Source organism: Salmo salar, chromosome 17 (assembly GCF_965601325.2).
Source record: "Salmo salar chromosome 17, fSalSal1, whole genome shotgun sequence".
NCBI classification, from domain to species: domain Eukaryota; kingdom Metazoa; phylum Chordata; class Actinopteri; order Salmoniformes; family Salmonidae; genus Salmo; species Salmo salar.
This window is the reverse complement of record NC_138307.1, coordinates 60,747,347-60,763,898: the sequence shown is the minus strand read 5'-3', so window position 1 is coordinate 60,763,898 and position 16,552 is coordinate 60,747,347. Positions and strand designations below refer to the sequence as shown.

At 45.7% G+C, this 16,552-nt stretch overlaps 1 protein-coding gene across 5 annotated transcripts in view; it reads right to left on the bottom strand.

Moving 5' to 3' along the window:
* Positions 1-16,552, bottom strand: part of LOC106576317 (synaptotagmin-1) — a 214,753-nt gene that overhangs the window by 98,171 nt on the left and 100,030 nt on the right. The window contains exon 1 of one of the 5 annotated variants that reach the window (XM_014153429.3): positions 9,463-9,669. The exons of the other annotated variants lie outside the window; for them this stretch is intronic. The gene's annotated coding sequence lies outside the window, so the exon portion shown is untranslated. Of the gene's footprint in view, positions 1-9,462; positions 9,670-16,552 lie in introns of those variants that run through there. 5 annotated transcript variants of the gene reach the window in all.

Sequence of the window (16,552 nt, the reverse complement as noted above, 5' to 3'; positions counted from 1 at the left end):
ACTTAGGTAGCCCTTTTTCCACCTGTCTTTTGTGGGAAGTTGTTTTTGCACTGCTGTGGTAACGACGGCCGTTACACCACCACCACCACCACTACTACTACCAGTGGAGGCTCCTCAGAGGAGGAAGGGGAGGACCATCCTCCTTAGTGAATTTTATAAAAATAAAAATGGTAAATCATTGAAAACCTATAATAAATATATTCAAATGTCACCAAATAATTGATTAAAACAAACAGTTTTGCAATGAAGATCTACAGTATCCTCAACAGCACTCTGTAGGGTAGCTGTCACAGGTGTTGTAATGTAGAGACCAAGGCGCAGCGGGTTGCGTGCTCATAATTATATTTATTATAGCGAACACGGAAAAACAACAAACAAAGAAAGACAGCTAACAGATGTGCAGGCTATAACTACAAGCAGTGCAAATACAACTACCCACAAAATAACCAAACCAAACACACACCTCTATATAGGACTCTCAATCAGAGGCAACTAGAAACACCTGCCTCCAATTGAGAGTGCAACACCCAATCCTAAACATAGAAAACTAAACTAGACAGACCATAGAAATGCATACACAACACAAACCCTCTGCCACGCCCTGACCAACACTAATACAATTACTCCCTCTGCTGGTCAGGACGTGCCAGTAGCACTATGGTGTAGCCGGAGGACAGCTAGCTTCCGTCCTCCTCCTCGTACATTGACTTCAAAACAAAACCTAGGAGGCTCTAGGTTCTCACCCCCTTCCATTGACTTACACAGTAATTATGACAACTTCCGGAGGACGTCTTCCAACCTATCAGAGCTCTTGCAGCATGAACTGACATATTGTCCACCCAATCAAAGGTTCAGAGAATGAATCTAGTACTGAAAGCATAAGCGACAGCTAGATAGCACTGCAGTGCATAGAATCTGGTGAGTAGTTGACTCAAAGAGAGAGAAAGACAATAGTTTAACAGTTTTCAACAAATTAATTTCTTCAAAAATGAAGGAGAAGCAAGAGAGAGAGAGAGAGAGATTGTCTTTTTTTTCACTTTCACTTACTTAGCTATCAAATGCAGATGGTTAGTTTAGTTACTCAAACACCCTGCTCAAACAGAGGGAGGCTATGTTAGCTAGCTGGCTATGATTATCCAACACAACACTGGAATTCTTCCACATCAAGGTAAGCTTTTGGTTTGATTAATTTATTGCCACCGGTGTAACTGCTTACTGACTATACACTGTAACGTTACTGCATGATTGTAGCAGGTTTACTAACACATTAGTTCTATTAGCTATGTTTACTAGGATGTTAATTTAGCTCATATGGTAACAAAGATGTAGTCTGTGTGTAGCGGTTATGATATGGTTTGGCTTGGAAAGGTTTTTTCTCCTGGTCACATACAGCTGATGTGTTGTTCATTGAAGTCCACAAACGAAGTGAAACGTGAGAGGAGGAGAGTGCATAGAGGCTAGAATGAATACAACGTGTCTGCTATTGTCATTCTCGTGTGTGTAGGTGGCAGGGAAGTCAGGCGCAGGAGTAACCAACTTGGTGTAACTGGAATATTTTAATAAAGATAAAACAAACTCCAAAAACTAACGTACATAAAAATAACATGGGTAAAATAATCCGTCGCGCACCAATACAAAAGACACGAGCACATAACAACAAACAATCTCTGACAAGGACATGAGGGGAAACAGAGGGTTAAATACACAACATGTAATGAATGGGATTGGAACCAGGTGTGTAGGAAGACAAGACAAAACCAGTGGAAAATGAAAAATGGATCAATGATGGCTAGAAGACCGGTGACGTCGACCGCCGAGCACCACCCGAACAAGGAGGGGCATCGACTTCGGCAGAAGCCGTGACAGCTATGATCAGGGGTGTATTCAATCCGCCGATTCTGTTGAAAAACGTTTCTTAAACAGAAGCAAACAAAACAGGGATAAAAATACCGGCACTGACCGCCACTGACTACTACTACTACTGCTACTGCTAGTCTGAGTGTTGTCTTAAGGCCGGAGAGCTGTCCCACTGTGCAGAATCAGACAGGGTTGTTCTGCCCAGAGTGGAACCTGATCACTCAGACACAGAGGGAGAGGAAACAGGCGAGCAGCAGCAGTCAGACCCCTGATTCACACAAACCCAGTAACAAGGACGACACCTGGGATGGAAAAATCCCCCCCCCATCCTACCGTCATACCCTCCCTCCCTCCCTCCCTCCCTCCCTCCTCCTCCCTCCCTCCCTCCCTCTCCCTCCCTCCCCCTCCCTCATCATACCCTCGCTTTCCCTCCAGTTCACCTCCCTGCCTCCTCTGACTTTCTTCTGCTTTTATGCAGCTGGCTGACATACAGTACATACACTGGCTATAGCTGCACCTGAGTGGGGGTTTACCAGTGGACTCTGGGTAGAAAGACACTACAAAGACAGAAGCTTTTAAAATGAAAGATGAGCTTTGGTCAGAGCTGGGAGATGGGGCTACTAGGTAAGGCGATAGGGCCAGGATGTCGCTTCTCACCGTGCACATCTGTGTGACACACAGGGGAAATTAACCACTGGCTGGAGTCCAGCGACTGTCTGTCTGAATCCCTGGGGCCAGTCGGTCCCCACACGGGGCGCCAAGTCCACACGGCAGCGCTGCGAGCCTGGACGTTAACACACAGGCCCAGTTCTCTGGCTTCACCCAGCTAGCTACCACAAACAAGTGCGTCCTCGGGAGAGTGAAAAATTACCCCATTCACCTCCACTGCACAGGGACAGCAGGAGGGATAGAGGGAAGGAAGGAGAGAGAGAAAGAGTGAACGGATGGATGCTCCTGCTGGAGCAGCGTTGAGCTGAACAAACACAGTGACACGTGTTTGCCTGCCTCAGTTGCCCTGACCATGTTATTAACACACCACTGGAACACACTTAACTCATGCCTATTCAATTATGCTAATTCCAACATACAAATGACCCTGGTTGGCTACCCCATGTTGTCTCAATTAGGGGACATGTGTAGAAGGGGTAAAGCCCAGAGAGAGGGGTGTGGTGCTGGTAGTGTGTGATAACCAGGCTGGGGGCGGGACATTTACCCCTCTGGGATATTGGGATGATATTCATTGGTCAGAAGAATTCCGTGCGGCTGCTATCTACAATGGTTCCATGCGTGGTCCCACCGACCATATCACCAAAGCTTAGGGCGACGGATCAAAGCATCTTTCATCTATTAAGGCAAATAGAAATAATCTGTTTTCATGTACTGTTGCCTTTTTTCTCACAGAGTCATGACGTTCACACTGATCCAAATGCACAGCTGTCAAATACTCTTTATTGATTTTAACGGAAGTTACAAGACTCACTAAAGATTCAAACAACCCACACATTGAATGAGTGAAAACATATTAATAGTACTGGTAGGCTTTAACTGACTCTATAAATCAGAATCCTATGGACGCTGTGGCTTGCATGTGTCGTAGGTAGGTACATTTAAAAAATCTGTATTAAAATCAATAAGGTAACTCGACAAAGCGACTACATCACCTTTAATACAGACAGCAAGGATTAATTACATTGATTGGGACTGTGAAATGGGGCATTTGTCTGTGTGTGTGTGTGTGTGTGTGTGTGTGTGTGTGTGTGTGTGTGTGTGTGTGTGTGTGTGTGTGTGTGTGTGTGTGTGTGTGTGTGTGTGTGTGTGTGTGTGTGTGTGTGTGTGTGTGTGTGTGTGGGGGATGACACGCTGACATGTGGAAAGCATGTGGCTAACTTCTTCCTGATAGAACATCCACTGCCCAGAGAAGCGAAAAAGCTCCGTGTCAAACCCATAATCTCACTCTAGCCAAACATACCAGCAGCTGAAGCCATTACCCAATGTTTGGATGACCTCTTGTGCAAACATATCCCAGACATGAATCCAACGTTCAGGAACAAGGGATTCTCCTAATTCCTAGGATTAAAACACTAACTGACGTGGCTTCCAGTTCGTCAGAGGGTCCAAACCTTATCTGTGGGGTAACGGCGAAAGTTCCAGCACTGGAAAAAGATTAGCTGATACTGCCACTCTAAGAATAGATTTGCAAAAGGCATTTTGTGATCTTATCAATGGTAGAATGTGTTATGGCTTGCTATATATGACCCATTTTTGTGAAGCAGCTTCGGGTCAAGCGCACACACGCACGCGCGCGCGCGCGCGCGCACACACACACACACACACACACACACACACACACACACACACACACACACACACACACACACACACACACACACACACACACACACACACACACACACAATTCAGCCCACTGGCATGGGGGTAAGTGTGCATCTCTTTAGCACCTCTCTCCTGCCAATCCACTGTCACCTTGCAGTCCACTGACTGGCTGTCGCTGTGTAGAGAAGGTGGTGCTGAAATCTCTCACCCCTCTTTCTCACCTCTCCGATGTGCAGCTGAACTGATTGGCCCTGTCCAGGAGAGCAGGGGTGCTGAAACCCCCAGCACTGCTCTGTCTGAGCAGGCAGCACTGTCCAATGATATAGGCTGTTGAAACTGCCAGCACTGCTGTGCCTAACCCAAAAGGAACTGTCCGAAGAGAGGGGGTGCTGAATTGAACTGGCTGCTGGCTGCAGGGAGCTGTTTGGCCTTGCTGCTTGGGTGTGTTTAAATGAGCCCATTTCTCGACAGGCAGGTGCCTTCATGCCTTGTTTGCTTTGGAGCTGTCATGTGCCCAATTCTCAAACTACCATTAGCTACCCCAATCATTTCACTGATTGAAAACCACACAATCAATCTCTATTCATATCCAATTCCATCCTAAGAATAAAGTAGTGTATTCTGTGAATAAAGCTTCTGATCACTGCGTCATGAGAGACCAACCACCAATGTGACCGCAGACATCACCCTGGGCGTTTGGAGAGGTTGAGTTCTGTCCTCCATCTCCCGGCAGTAAGGATGGATAGACAATCAGAGTGGGCGTTGAGGTGGTGAGTCACAGAGGAAGGACAGAGTCCAGCAGAGTGGAAAGTAGTAGGGAGAGTAGTACACAGGTCAGAGCGCACGCACACAAACACACAAACACACACAGGTCTATTGTCTAAACATGCGTCTTCCGTGACACTCTCTCTGATTCACCTTGTTTCTTCCTCCCTTCTCTCTCTTTCTCTAGAATTGTCATTCTCTCTTTGTCTGTCTCTCTCGTTTTCTCTTTCTCTTGTTCTCTCTTTCTCTGTTTCTCTTGTACTCTTTCTCCCCCTCCCGTTCTCTATTGCCCTGTTTTTTTATATTTATGACACAAGAAATCAAATATACTCTTCTGCCACCACTAAATAACCCAGAAACACGCCCAACGTCACTACAAGGTTGCATGAAGGTCACACGCTGCTCCTACTTTACCGTTTGCTTGACAAAGGCAAACATATTTACTTAACTGGAAGAGCTGCTAGATAAACAAAAACACTGTATGAACTGAGTGTCCAGAGAGAAGCTCATTAGTTATTGATGTAAAGACATGAACAAACATGCACGCGCACACCACACACACCACACACAGCCTGTCTGTCTGTTTACTTCTTTGCCATCTCATTGTATTGCTCATACATGCTGAAACTACAATTCTGGTCAAAATCCATTGAGGAACGTTCCACACAAGCCAAGGAATCTATTGTATAAAACAGTAAGTGTCCACCAATCTATCACTAAACATTGTCCCATTCAAAATGAACTAGATGAGAGCTGAATATCTCTTCATTTAACATTTCTATGAATATGAACGGTAACAATAACTCTGAACAAGACCAGATTGTAGAGCCATGGTCCATTGTTCAGCCTACCCTGACCCCTGTTGGAAGTGCAAATCCATTTTCCAAAGCCCAGATTGTTACAGAGGATGTGAATACACTAGATTGGCCGCCAGGAGAGACAAAAAAAAGACCTGGCGCAAAGAGGTGAAATGAAATTGAAATCTGACAGGTTTGATTCATGTGTAAAAAAAGAACTGGCCGTGCATTGGCTTTCATGGATTACACCAGCTGAGGACAATGGAAGGAAATGGAGAGGAGGCGTTTGAAGCTCCACAATAAGACAACCTTTCACTCTTTCATGTTTCTAAATGAGGGAACAACTGTGAATGTTAATCACCGTTCCACTGGATCCGTGCTCTGGGTTTGACCTATTTATAGTAGAGGGAAAGGATTGGAGGGATAGAAAGAGGACTGGATCAATTCATCTGAAATAAAGACTTGGGAGAAGGATGGAGAGAGAGAGAGGAGAGAGAGAGAGAGAGAGAGAGGAGGCACAATGATTTGAATATGACTGTCTCCATCAGTCCGTGGGAAGGGGGGATACCTATGAGGAGGGTAGGCCAGATGATAATAACTCTACTCACCCATCTTGCCTGTAAAAAAATAGGTCCTACTCTTTAATATCAGGAAAGCTGATTCTCACTGAGCAGTTATTCTGTTCTGGTGTATGCTGTGGGTTTGTGATAAGGTAATTATATGTTTAAGGTAATGACTGAAAGTATTCCACCCTGTTACTGTATAATGGAGTGAAATATACTGCTCCAAAAAAATAAAGGGAACACTTAAACAACACATCCTAGATCTGAATGAAATAAATAATCTTATTAAATACTTTTTTCTTTACATAGTTGAATGTGCTGACAACAAAATCACACCAAAATAATCAATGGAAATCCAATTTATCAACCCATGGAGGTCTGGATTTGGAGTCACACTCAAAATTAAAGTGGAAAACCACACTACAGGCTGATCCAACTTTGATGTAATGTCCTTAAAACAAGTCAAAATGAGGCTCAGTAGTGTGTGTGGCCTCCATGTGCCTGTATGACCTCCCTACAACGCCTGGGCATGCTCCTGATGAGGTGGCGGATGGTCTCCTGAGGGATCTCCTCCCAGACCTGGACTAAAGCATCCGCCAACTCCTGGACAGTCTGTGGTGCAACGTGGCGTTGGTGGATGGAGCGAGACATGATGTCCCAGATGTACTCAATTGGATTCAGGTCTGGGGAACGGGCGGGCCAGTCCATAGCATCAATGCCTTCCTCTTGCAGGAACTGCTGACACACTCCAGCCACATGAGGTCTAGCATTGTCTTGCATTAGGAGGAACCCAGGGCCAACCGCACCAGCATATGGTCTCACAAGGGGTCTGAGGATCTCATCTCGGTACCTAATCGCAGTAAGGCTACCTCTGGCGAGCACATGGAGGACTGCTCCTCCTTGCACAAAGGCGGAGGTAGCGGTCCTGCTGCTGGGTTGTTGCCCTCCTACGGCCTCCTCCACGTCTCCTGATGTACTGGCCTGTCTCCTGGTAGCGCCTCCATGCTCTGGACACTACGCTGACAGACACAGCAAACCTTCTTGCCACAGCTCGCATTGATGTGCCATCCTGGATGAGCTGCACTACCTGAGCCACTTGTGTGGGTTGTAGACTCCGTCTCATGCTACCACTAGTGAAAGCACCGCCAGCATTCAAAAGTGACCAAAACATCAGCCAGGAAGCATAAGAACTGAGAAGTGGTCTGCCGAACCACTCCTGTATTGGGGGTGTCTTGCTTATTGCCTATAATTTCCACCTGTTGTCTATTCCATTTGCACAACAGCATGTGACATTTATTGTCAATCAGTGTTGCTTCCTAAGTGGACAGTTTGATTTCACAGAAGTGTGATTGACTTGGAGTTACATTGTGTTGTTTAAGTGTTCCCTTTATTTTTTGGAGCAGTGTGTATTTGAATCATAAGACTAGAATTCTCTAATGTGTGTGCGTAGGACAAGTTAAGACTTTTCCATTTAGCAATATAGGCGAGACAGTGTGTGCATAGGAAAAAAGGAACTTGTGACCACTGTGATACTGTCAGGGCCAACAGGTGGGAAAAAGCTGCCCAAATATGATCCCCAATCAGAGACAACGATAGACAGCTGCCTCTGATTGGGAACCATACCAAGCCAACCTAGAAATAAAGAAACTAGAATGCCCACCCTAGTCACACCCCGACCCAACCAAAATAGAGAATAAAAGATCTCCAAGGTCAGGGCGTGACAGAAACTGATAACAGGAAGAAGGTCTCCCCACCCAGGGAGGGGAGAAACCTTTAGGCTTACAGTAGATTATGTAACATGTTGCAGGATATGATAAAGAACGTATGTGTTGGAGAAGATTTGTAAATAAGCATTGACAGTGTTGAAGAAGAGGAGGGGCATTTATAAGGGGGTATGACATATGGTATGACCAAATGTAAGGTATAAAAGGCTATGTGCTTGTATGATTGGGAGAGCCCTCGTGAATAAACATTTTGACTAATGTAAGCTGGGACTCTGTCTGTTTCATTCAACCAGAATCTTACAAACTCTAGGTTGCAGACTGAGTAGTTTAATTGAAGTTCAGTTTAAGAACATTGAGAACAAAATTCTCGTATCAGTTTGTAATGTCCATGTTTGTATTTCATGTTGGTGACAACCCCATTTTCCTCTTTGGTGATTGATAATCATTCATCATTCAGTCAGCAGAATCCAGTCTTTTGTCTCATATGGGGACAGAGGCTCTGCTGTTCCACACGGAATATCCCTCCCTCCCTCCCTCCCTCCCTCCCTCCCTCCCTCCCTCCCTCCCTCCCAGTCCCAGCGCTGCATCTGAAGCCCAGCCCAACACCAGCGGGACTCCGCTCATCCCAGCCTTTCACTAATGCCACGGATGCTTTCAACTCTGCCACCATGTCCAGCCGGGTCACACACAACCACGCACACACACAGATGCATATACACACACAAACGCAAACACACAGACACACATGCACGTGCATGCACTCACACACACAGACACATATCGTGCATTCACAAACACAGAGCCATTTGCTGTCAGCTTTCGTGGAACGGGAGAAAGACGGCATGCCAGTCTTTCAGCAGGAGTGAGGTGAGAAAATACATACAGTAATCCTTTATTCATGCTCTGAGACAAATTCCTGCGATGATGACAAGATCTAACAAGCACTTTGCCACATTCGTGAGGAAAAGAGAGCAATGAAATACATCAGAAAACAACGTGAACAACAGCTATTAAGGCCAATTTACTAAACGGGATCCAAATCAAAAAACGACTTTTCCTATTTCGTTTTTTTCTTCTGTAAATGGATGTATTGATGTCCCTTGACGTCTGCCATTAAAGAGGAGCTAGAGTCAGAAACAAACTGACTGCTCTCACATAAAAGCTGACCTGTTCCAATCAGGTTACATATGCCCTGTGACCCGCATCAGCTGACGTGCACAAACACACACTGACACACTCACAGACACAGATGAGAAACAACACCTTCCACCTCTCTCCTTGCAAGCCACATCCATTCCAATAAGATCATTGTGTCTAAGGAATCACCTCCGGAGTCTACACAGGCACCGCTAAGCGCTTTCACGATCTGTTCTCTGTACAGTAGTCTCTCTCAGCGGAGAGCCTCCAAGCTCTGTGTCTTACCTGGCAGCACGTGCTCAAGTCTGGGTCCTCCTTACAGCCTAGAGGGGTTTCTGGAAGGGCTCTGGGGGAGTTGAGGGTGATTGAGGCTTGGGATGAACGCTCAGCGAGGTCCTTTTCGCACGTTGATGGATCAGCTAGCGCTCACGCACCAAACACAACCCAGCTCCGGCAGGCAAGCTCTGATTCCCTTGCTTGCTTGTTTCATCTCTCTCTTCCTCTCTCTGACACTCCCTCCCACTCTTCCCGCCCACCCACTCCAGCCCCTCCCCTTCTCTCTCTCCCTGTCACACTCACACCGTCTCTCTCGCTTTCTCTCTCTCTCTCTCTTTGATAGAGCCGCTCTTTGACATGTAACCACCCACTACCTCCTTTTCTGCTCTTAAAAACAATAGTCTCTCTCTCCCTTGTACTAAACCATACATTCACAGATAGCACACATATCCTCTATCTGTAGTATAGAAAGTCTCTCTCTCTTTCTCTCTGTAAAGGTGCTGTCTCACAACACCGCTCCACACAGCCAGATGTAAAGCTGAGGGGAAATACAGCACACCCAGCGAGAGACAGCAACAGCCAACAGAAGGAAACCAGGACATCCAATCAACAGAGCATAAGGTAGTTACAGTGCATTCGGAAAGTATTAGACCCACACAGTCAAGACAACACAGCAGTGACTTCAGGACAAGTCTCTGAATGTCCTTGAGTGGCCCAGCCAGAGCCCGGACTTCAACCTGATCGAACATCTCTGGAGAGACCTGAAAATAGCTGGGCAGCAACGCTCCCCATCCAACCTGACAGAGCTTGAAAGGATCTGCAGAGAAGAATGGTAGAAACTTCCCAACTACGGGTTTGCCAAGCTTGTAGCCTCATACCCAAGAAGACTTGAGGCTGTAATCGCTGCCAAAGTTGCTTCAACAAAGTACTGAGTAAAGGGTCTGAATACTTATGTAAATGTGATATTTCAGTTTTTTTTTTTTATGCATTTGCAAACATTTCTAAAAACAGTTTTTGCTTTGTCATTATGTGGTATTGTTTGTAGATTGATGAGGGAAAAAAACGTTTTAATCTATTTTAGAATAAGGCTGTAACATAACAAAATGTGAAAATCGTCAAGGAGTCTGAATATTTCCGAAGGCACTGTAGATATATGGTTTATACATTAGATTTTCACTGTAGATATATGGTTTATACATTACATACAGTGGAGGACAGTATTAGCATGGCCTTGTGTACCTCAAAAGAGTCCCCCTGGCAGTAGAGGCTTGGTTTGGTGTGGTTTAATTCCATTATTCAAGAACCACTAAGGTTCTGACCCTGAACCCCCCACCCCCCCACATACTGGAGGTCCTGAAACTCCCAACTCATGCATTCGCCTCAACTGACCTTGAAACCAGTATTCACACAAGTCTTACAATGGAGCTCTGTCAACTTTTCCTATTTCAAAAACAATGGGCGTCTTTCGGTGGGCTAAAGTAGAAGAAGGGAGTTCAACGGTTCAATAAACAACAGACAGAACCAACTGTGAACTACATGATGGAAATAGGCCTTGTTAAGCTGATAAAACATGTGGAGTGAGAGGCGCATGGTGTTTGTGATGACACACAGGGCTGTCGGACACTGTAGCCAGCCCAGCGGCAAGGCAACAAAAAGCAAACAGACAAGCCAGGCAGGCTGTGTTAATGATTAACTTCACCTGGTCTAAGCTTCCTTACAAGTTGGCTTGTTTGGCTAGAAGCTTGAGCCTCGGTCAGAAAACTGTGGTTGTTAAAGCCCATCTATCTGTGGCCGTGTGTGTGTGTGTGTGTGTGTGTGTGTGTGTGTGTGTGTGTGTGTGTGTGTGTGTGTGTGTGTGTGTGTGTGTGTGTGTGTGTGTGTGTGTGTGTGTGTGTGTGCGCACGTGTGCTTGTGTGTATTTGGGTGTGTGTATTGCGGATAGGAGTGACGCTGCGTGGGGACAGGGCAGATTTCCGCCCCAGTGGTCTCAGGAAGACAGGAAAGGGAGGAAATGAGGGGGGTTGGAGATTATCTTCCATGTCCCTGACGAGCTCACCCCACAGCTTCTCAAACAAACACACACACACCCCAACACCACAGCTCCACAGAGGCTGTTCTAAAAATACAGCTGTAGTCTGCAAACTGCAGCCCAGTTAACACCTCCAGTGTCTGACTAGCCATAGCATGCAGTCTGTCAGTGATAGATCTCACTGAGTTCTCAGAGAGGAGGGAACTAAGGCAAAGAGGACAACAGTGAAAAGCCACGGATCGTCGTCTAGGTGAGACTCAAGCTAGCTGATCGTAATGGCTCTGTGAACATTAAATGCAGGCAGCTGTAAAATGGTTAGTGACTTAACAGGGCCCTGGGGTAATAATTACTGACCCTAGGGGTTGGAGGGTAAAGAGCTGTTCCCGTCTCAGCAGGTGGACGAAACGTCTTGCATGAAAAGGCTCAATCAGAGAGAATATTTCATGTGAGCAATGTGCTCACAGACAGGCTGAGTTGAGAATGGTAATGTGAGCCGTCATGCTCTCGGACTTCTATAAGGTATGTCACTGGACTATGGACAGAGAGAAAAACGTGGAAATCCAAACAGTACTATGAGCTATTGAAAGGTGCAAACACACTGTACACATTCACTTCTTATCTCAATCCTATCTCTCATCTCGACAACACCTTGGCAACAGTGAGCTGTTTGCTGATTGGCTGGAAGGCTTTCTCCTCTGTGGTTCAGTGCCTTAATGCCTTCTGTTGTCCCGGGGTGGGTCTGTCCCCATGGCAACATTTCATGTCCTGTTATCGTAAATATGCAGTGAATGGTAAAACAACAACAACAACACAACAACAACAACGGAGAGAAAACAAGGCCACAGTACACCACTGCATGATTAGATGTAATGAGCCTTGAAGTCAGGAGTCACAGAAAAACGTTTCCCTTTTTCAGATGAAACGTCACAAGAGACTAGAAACCAAAAACGAATCCATGCAAACAAACAAATCAAACTAACAAACAGACTACGTTAGCTAGCTAGATCAAGACAGTGAGACACAACATAACAGCAAATGGCTGCCAAATAAATATTTCATCCTGGTCTCCTCTCTCTCCTAGACTTTGTCATCCACCATTTAGTTAATACAGTCAACAGGCTTTGTTCTGGAAGCTTTGGGGACTACGAGGCTCCAGCCCATCAGACTGAGATGAACACAAAGTGTTGTCAATTCCAAAAAGAAAGAGAGAGGGGGTCCACTCCAAAAAAGTTGAAAAAAAAACTGGAACCCCCCTTCCCCCAAAAAAACATTTAATGAAATAATCTTGGCCTGACTTCTGTCTAGTGGCCCATGAGGAGCAGAATGATTCTCTTGGAGGGGGAAATAAATTAACAACCTAGCTCTCGGCTGCCAAGTTCATGAAGAGAGCCTGAAGTGAAGAGTTTGTCTTCCAGAAGAATGCTAGCTGTGAGGAGTGGGGAGTCAGAGGGTCAGCAGGGACAGGAAGAGAGAGACAGAGAAAGAAAGGTGGAGAGAAGAAGAGAGGGCAGAAGAAAGAGATGGAGATAAAAGGAGTGGGAAGAGAAAAAGGCAGCCAATCTCCAAAAGGTCAACATTTTAAGATATACTTTGACAGTCCTAGCCCTTCCTGCATCCCTGTAAATTGAGATATTATCTGTCATAGTCGAGTCCCAACTCAGCCTGTCTGTCACCTGCATTGTCTTCCATCCTAGGAATAGTCCAGTCTGTATGGTTATTATTCCCCCGTCATAGTCAGCTCATTTCCACACTACTCATGGGTGTTATACTGTTCAAAGAATTCTTAGTGAGTCAGACATATTTCTGAGTATTCTGACTTTCTTACAGAGAAGAGACACTTGCTTTAATTACATCTGATAGCCTCGTTATACTCTCTCTCTCTGTTCCGCAGGCAGGAAGCTGCCTTAAAGCTCTATCAATCCAGACTGGAGGATGTGGTGCTGTTCATAATGTAGGACCAGCAGGCTCTTTTCAACATGCACAGGTGCTCCTTTCACTCTCTGTTGGCGCGCACACACACACACACACACACACACACACACACACACACACACACACACACACACACACACACACACACACACACACACACACACACACACACACACACACACACACACACACACACACACACACACACACACACACACACACACACACACACACCCTGCTGGGGTCATTAGCACATGCCAACACCACTGACTCTGCACAGATGCTTGGATAGGAGAGAGGAGTGAAGAGGGGGGAAGAGAGAGGAGGGAGGGAGGGAGGGAGGGAGGGAGGGAGGGAGGGGAGGGAGGGAGGGAGGGAGGGGAGGGCTTATCCATCACCAACACTCTGTTCTAACTGAATCTCCATGGAGCTGGGCTGATAAAACAGAGAGGTTCATTTCAGCTGGATAACAGACAGAGGCACACCATTCACACCCAGGGGTCTCTTCATCTAAAATAACCACTTTTCACAGTGCCTATGTAATCACGTCATCTTCACAACTCACTATACTATATTATAGGATATTACTTGACCGGAGGTGGAAGTGAACAGCTATTTTGTGTCTGACTAATTACCAAAAATTCAAAGCAGAGGCGTAGACCGAGCAAGCAAGCTAACTCTCCTCCACCCACAAGATGGTGTGGCTCCCCTGCGATGTGTGTAGTGAGCATTTTGGCTCTCCAGTGGTTTGACTGAGAGGAGACAGTCAGTCCCCACAGCCAGTCACCAGGTCTAGGTTCCATGACCTCTGAGAGGGTCATGGGTCACCTCCTATCTCTCTCAGGAGGGGTATTTAATAAAGATGTTTTCATGGAGAGAGGACGGCCCCCTTTACACCTCAAGAACCATCCTGGACTCAGAGGACACCGACGTGAGAGGAATGAAGAGCTATATTAACACACACGCACACACATGAACGTCCACACACACACACACACACACACACACACACACACACACACACACACACACACACACACACACACACACACACACACACACACACACACACACACACACACACACACACACACACACAATGCACTACATGGAAGTGTATCTTGGTCTTTTACTCACCAAACACGTCGCTCCTATCGATATACAGTGAAATAAAGTATTCTAGCCCCTTGAGTTTTTCCAAATTTTGTTACGTTACAGCCTTATACTAAAATCAATCTACACACAATTCCCCATAATCACAAAGCAAAAACAGTTTTTTTTCTTCATTTTTTGCAAATGTATTACAAATAAAAAAGTTAAATATCACATTTACATAAGTATTCAGACCCCTTACTCAGTACTTTGTTGAAGCACCTTTGGCGCTGATTACAGCTTCGAGTCTTCTTGGGTATAACGCTACAAGCTTGGCCAACTGTATTTGGGGAGTTTCTCCCATTCTTCTCTGCAGATCCTCTCAATCTCTGTCAGGTTGGATGGGGAGCATTGCTGCACAACTATTTTCAGGTCTCTCCAGAGATGTTAGATCGGGTTCAAGTCCAGGCTCTGGCTGGTCCACTCAAGGACGTTCAGAGACTTGTCCCGAAGCCACTCCTGTGTTGTCTTGGCTGTGTGCTTAGGGTCGTTGTCCTGTTGGAAGGTGAACCTTCGCCCCAGTCTGAGGTACTGAACGTTCTGGAGCAGGTTTTCATAAAGGATCTCTCTGTACTATGCTCCGTTCATCTTTGCCTCAATCCTGACTAGTATCCCAGTCCCTACCACTGAAAAATATCCCCACTGCATGATGCTGCCACCACCATGCTTCCCCGTCGGGATGGTGCCAGATTTCCTCCAGATGTGACACTTGGCATTCAGGTCAAATAGTTCAATCTTGTTTCTCATGGTCTGAGTCTTTAGGTGCCTTTTGGCAAAATCCAAGTGGGCTGTCATGTGCCTTTAACTGAGGAGTGGCTTCTGTCTGGCCACTCTACCATCAAGGCCTGATTGGCTGGAGAGCTTCAGACATGGTTGTTATTCTGGAAGTTTCTCCCATCTCCACAGAGGAACTCTAGAGCTCTGTCAGAGTGACCATTGGGTTCTTGGTCACCTCCCTGACCAAGGCCCTTCTCCCCCGATTGCTCAGTTTGGCTGGGGGGGCAGCTGTAGGAAGAGCCTTGGTGGTTCCAAACTTCTTCCATTTAAGAATAATGGAGGCCACTGTGTTCTTGGGGACCTTTAATGCTGCAAAAATGTTTTGGTAACCTTCCCCAGATCTGTACTTTGACACAATCCTGTCTCGGAGCTCTACAGACAATTATTTCGACCTTATGGCTTTGTTTTTGCTCTGATTTGCACTATCAACTGTGGGACCTTATATAAACAGGTATGTGCCTTTCCAAATCATGTCCAATCAATTGAATTCAACACAGGTGGACTCTAATCAAGTTGTAGAAACATCTCAAGGATAATCGATGGAAACAGGATGCACTGGGAAAAATGTTGAGTCTAATGGAAAAGGGTCTGAATACTTTCTGGTTATTTATTTATTTGTAAAAATCTCTAAATAACTGTTTTTGCTTTGTCATTATGGGGTATTGTGTGTAGATAGCTGAGGACATTTTGATTTATTTAATTAATTTTAGAACAAGGCTGTAATGTAACATAAATGCGGAAAAAGTCAAGGGGTCTAAATACTTTCCGAAGGCACTGTATATTACAGTATTGTATGCCAGCAGGCTGGGTGTACAGACAGAGTCAGGGTATAGGAGTTAGTGCTGCCTGTGTCAGACAGTCAGAGAGCTCCAGGCAGGGCCTGTCTGTGTAGAGGACTGGGATAGGGGATTAGGGAAGATTTGGAGAGCAGTCATTACCCTAGCCTGTGGAGGGTCTGATAATTCAATTACCTCAGCAGACATACCGCTGCCTTTCCATCTATCAACTATATACAGACCAGGTCGTTCAAGGTCACTCTGCTCATATCTGGAATGAGCTGCATGGCCACCATCCTGATTCAAGATCCTGGATGACACAGATGACTTGAAACTTGATCCGTGGCATGAATAACACATTGATGCCAATGGATGGTTGGTCTTGAAGGTGGAGTGCAACTTAAACCAGGACTTGTTTATACCTTTGCAGTTC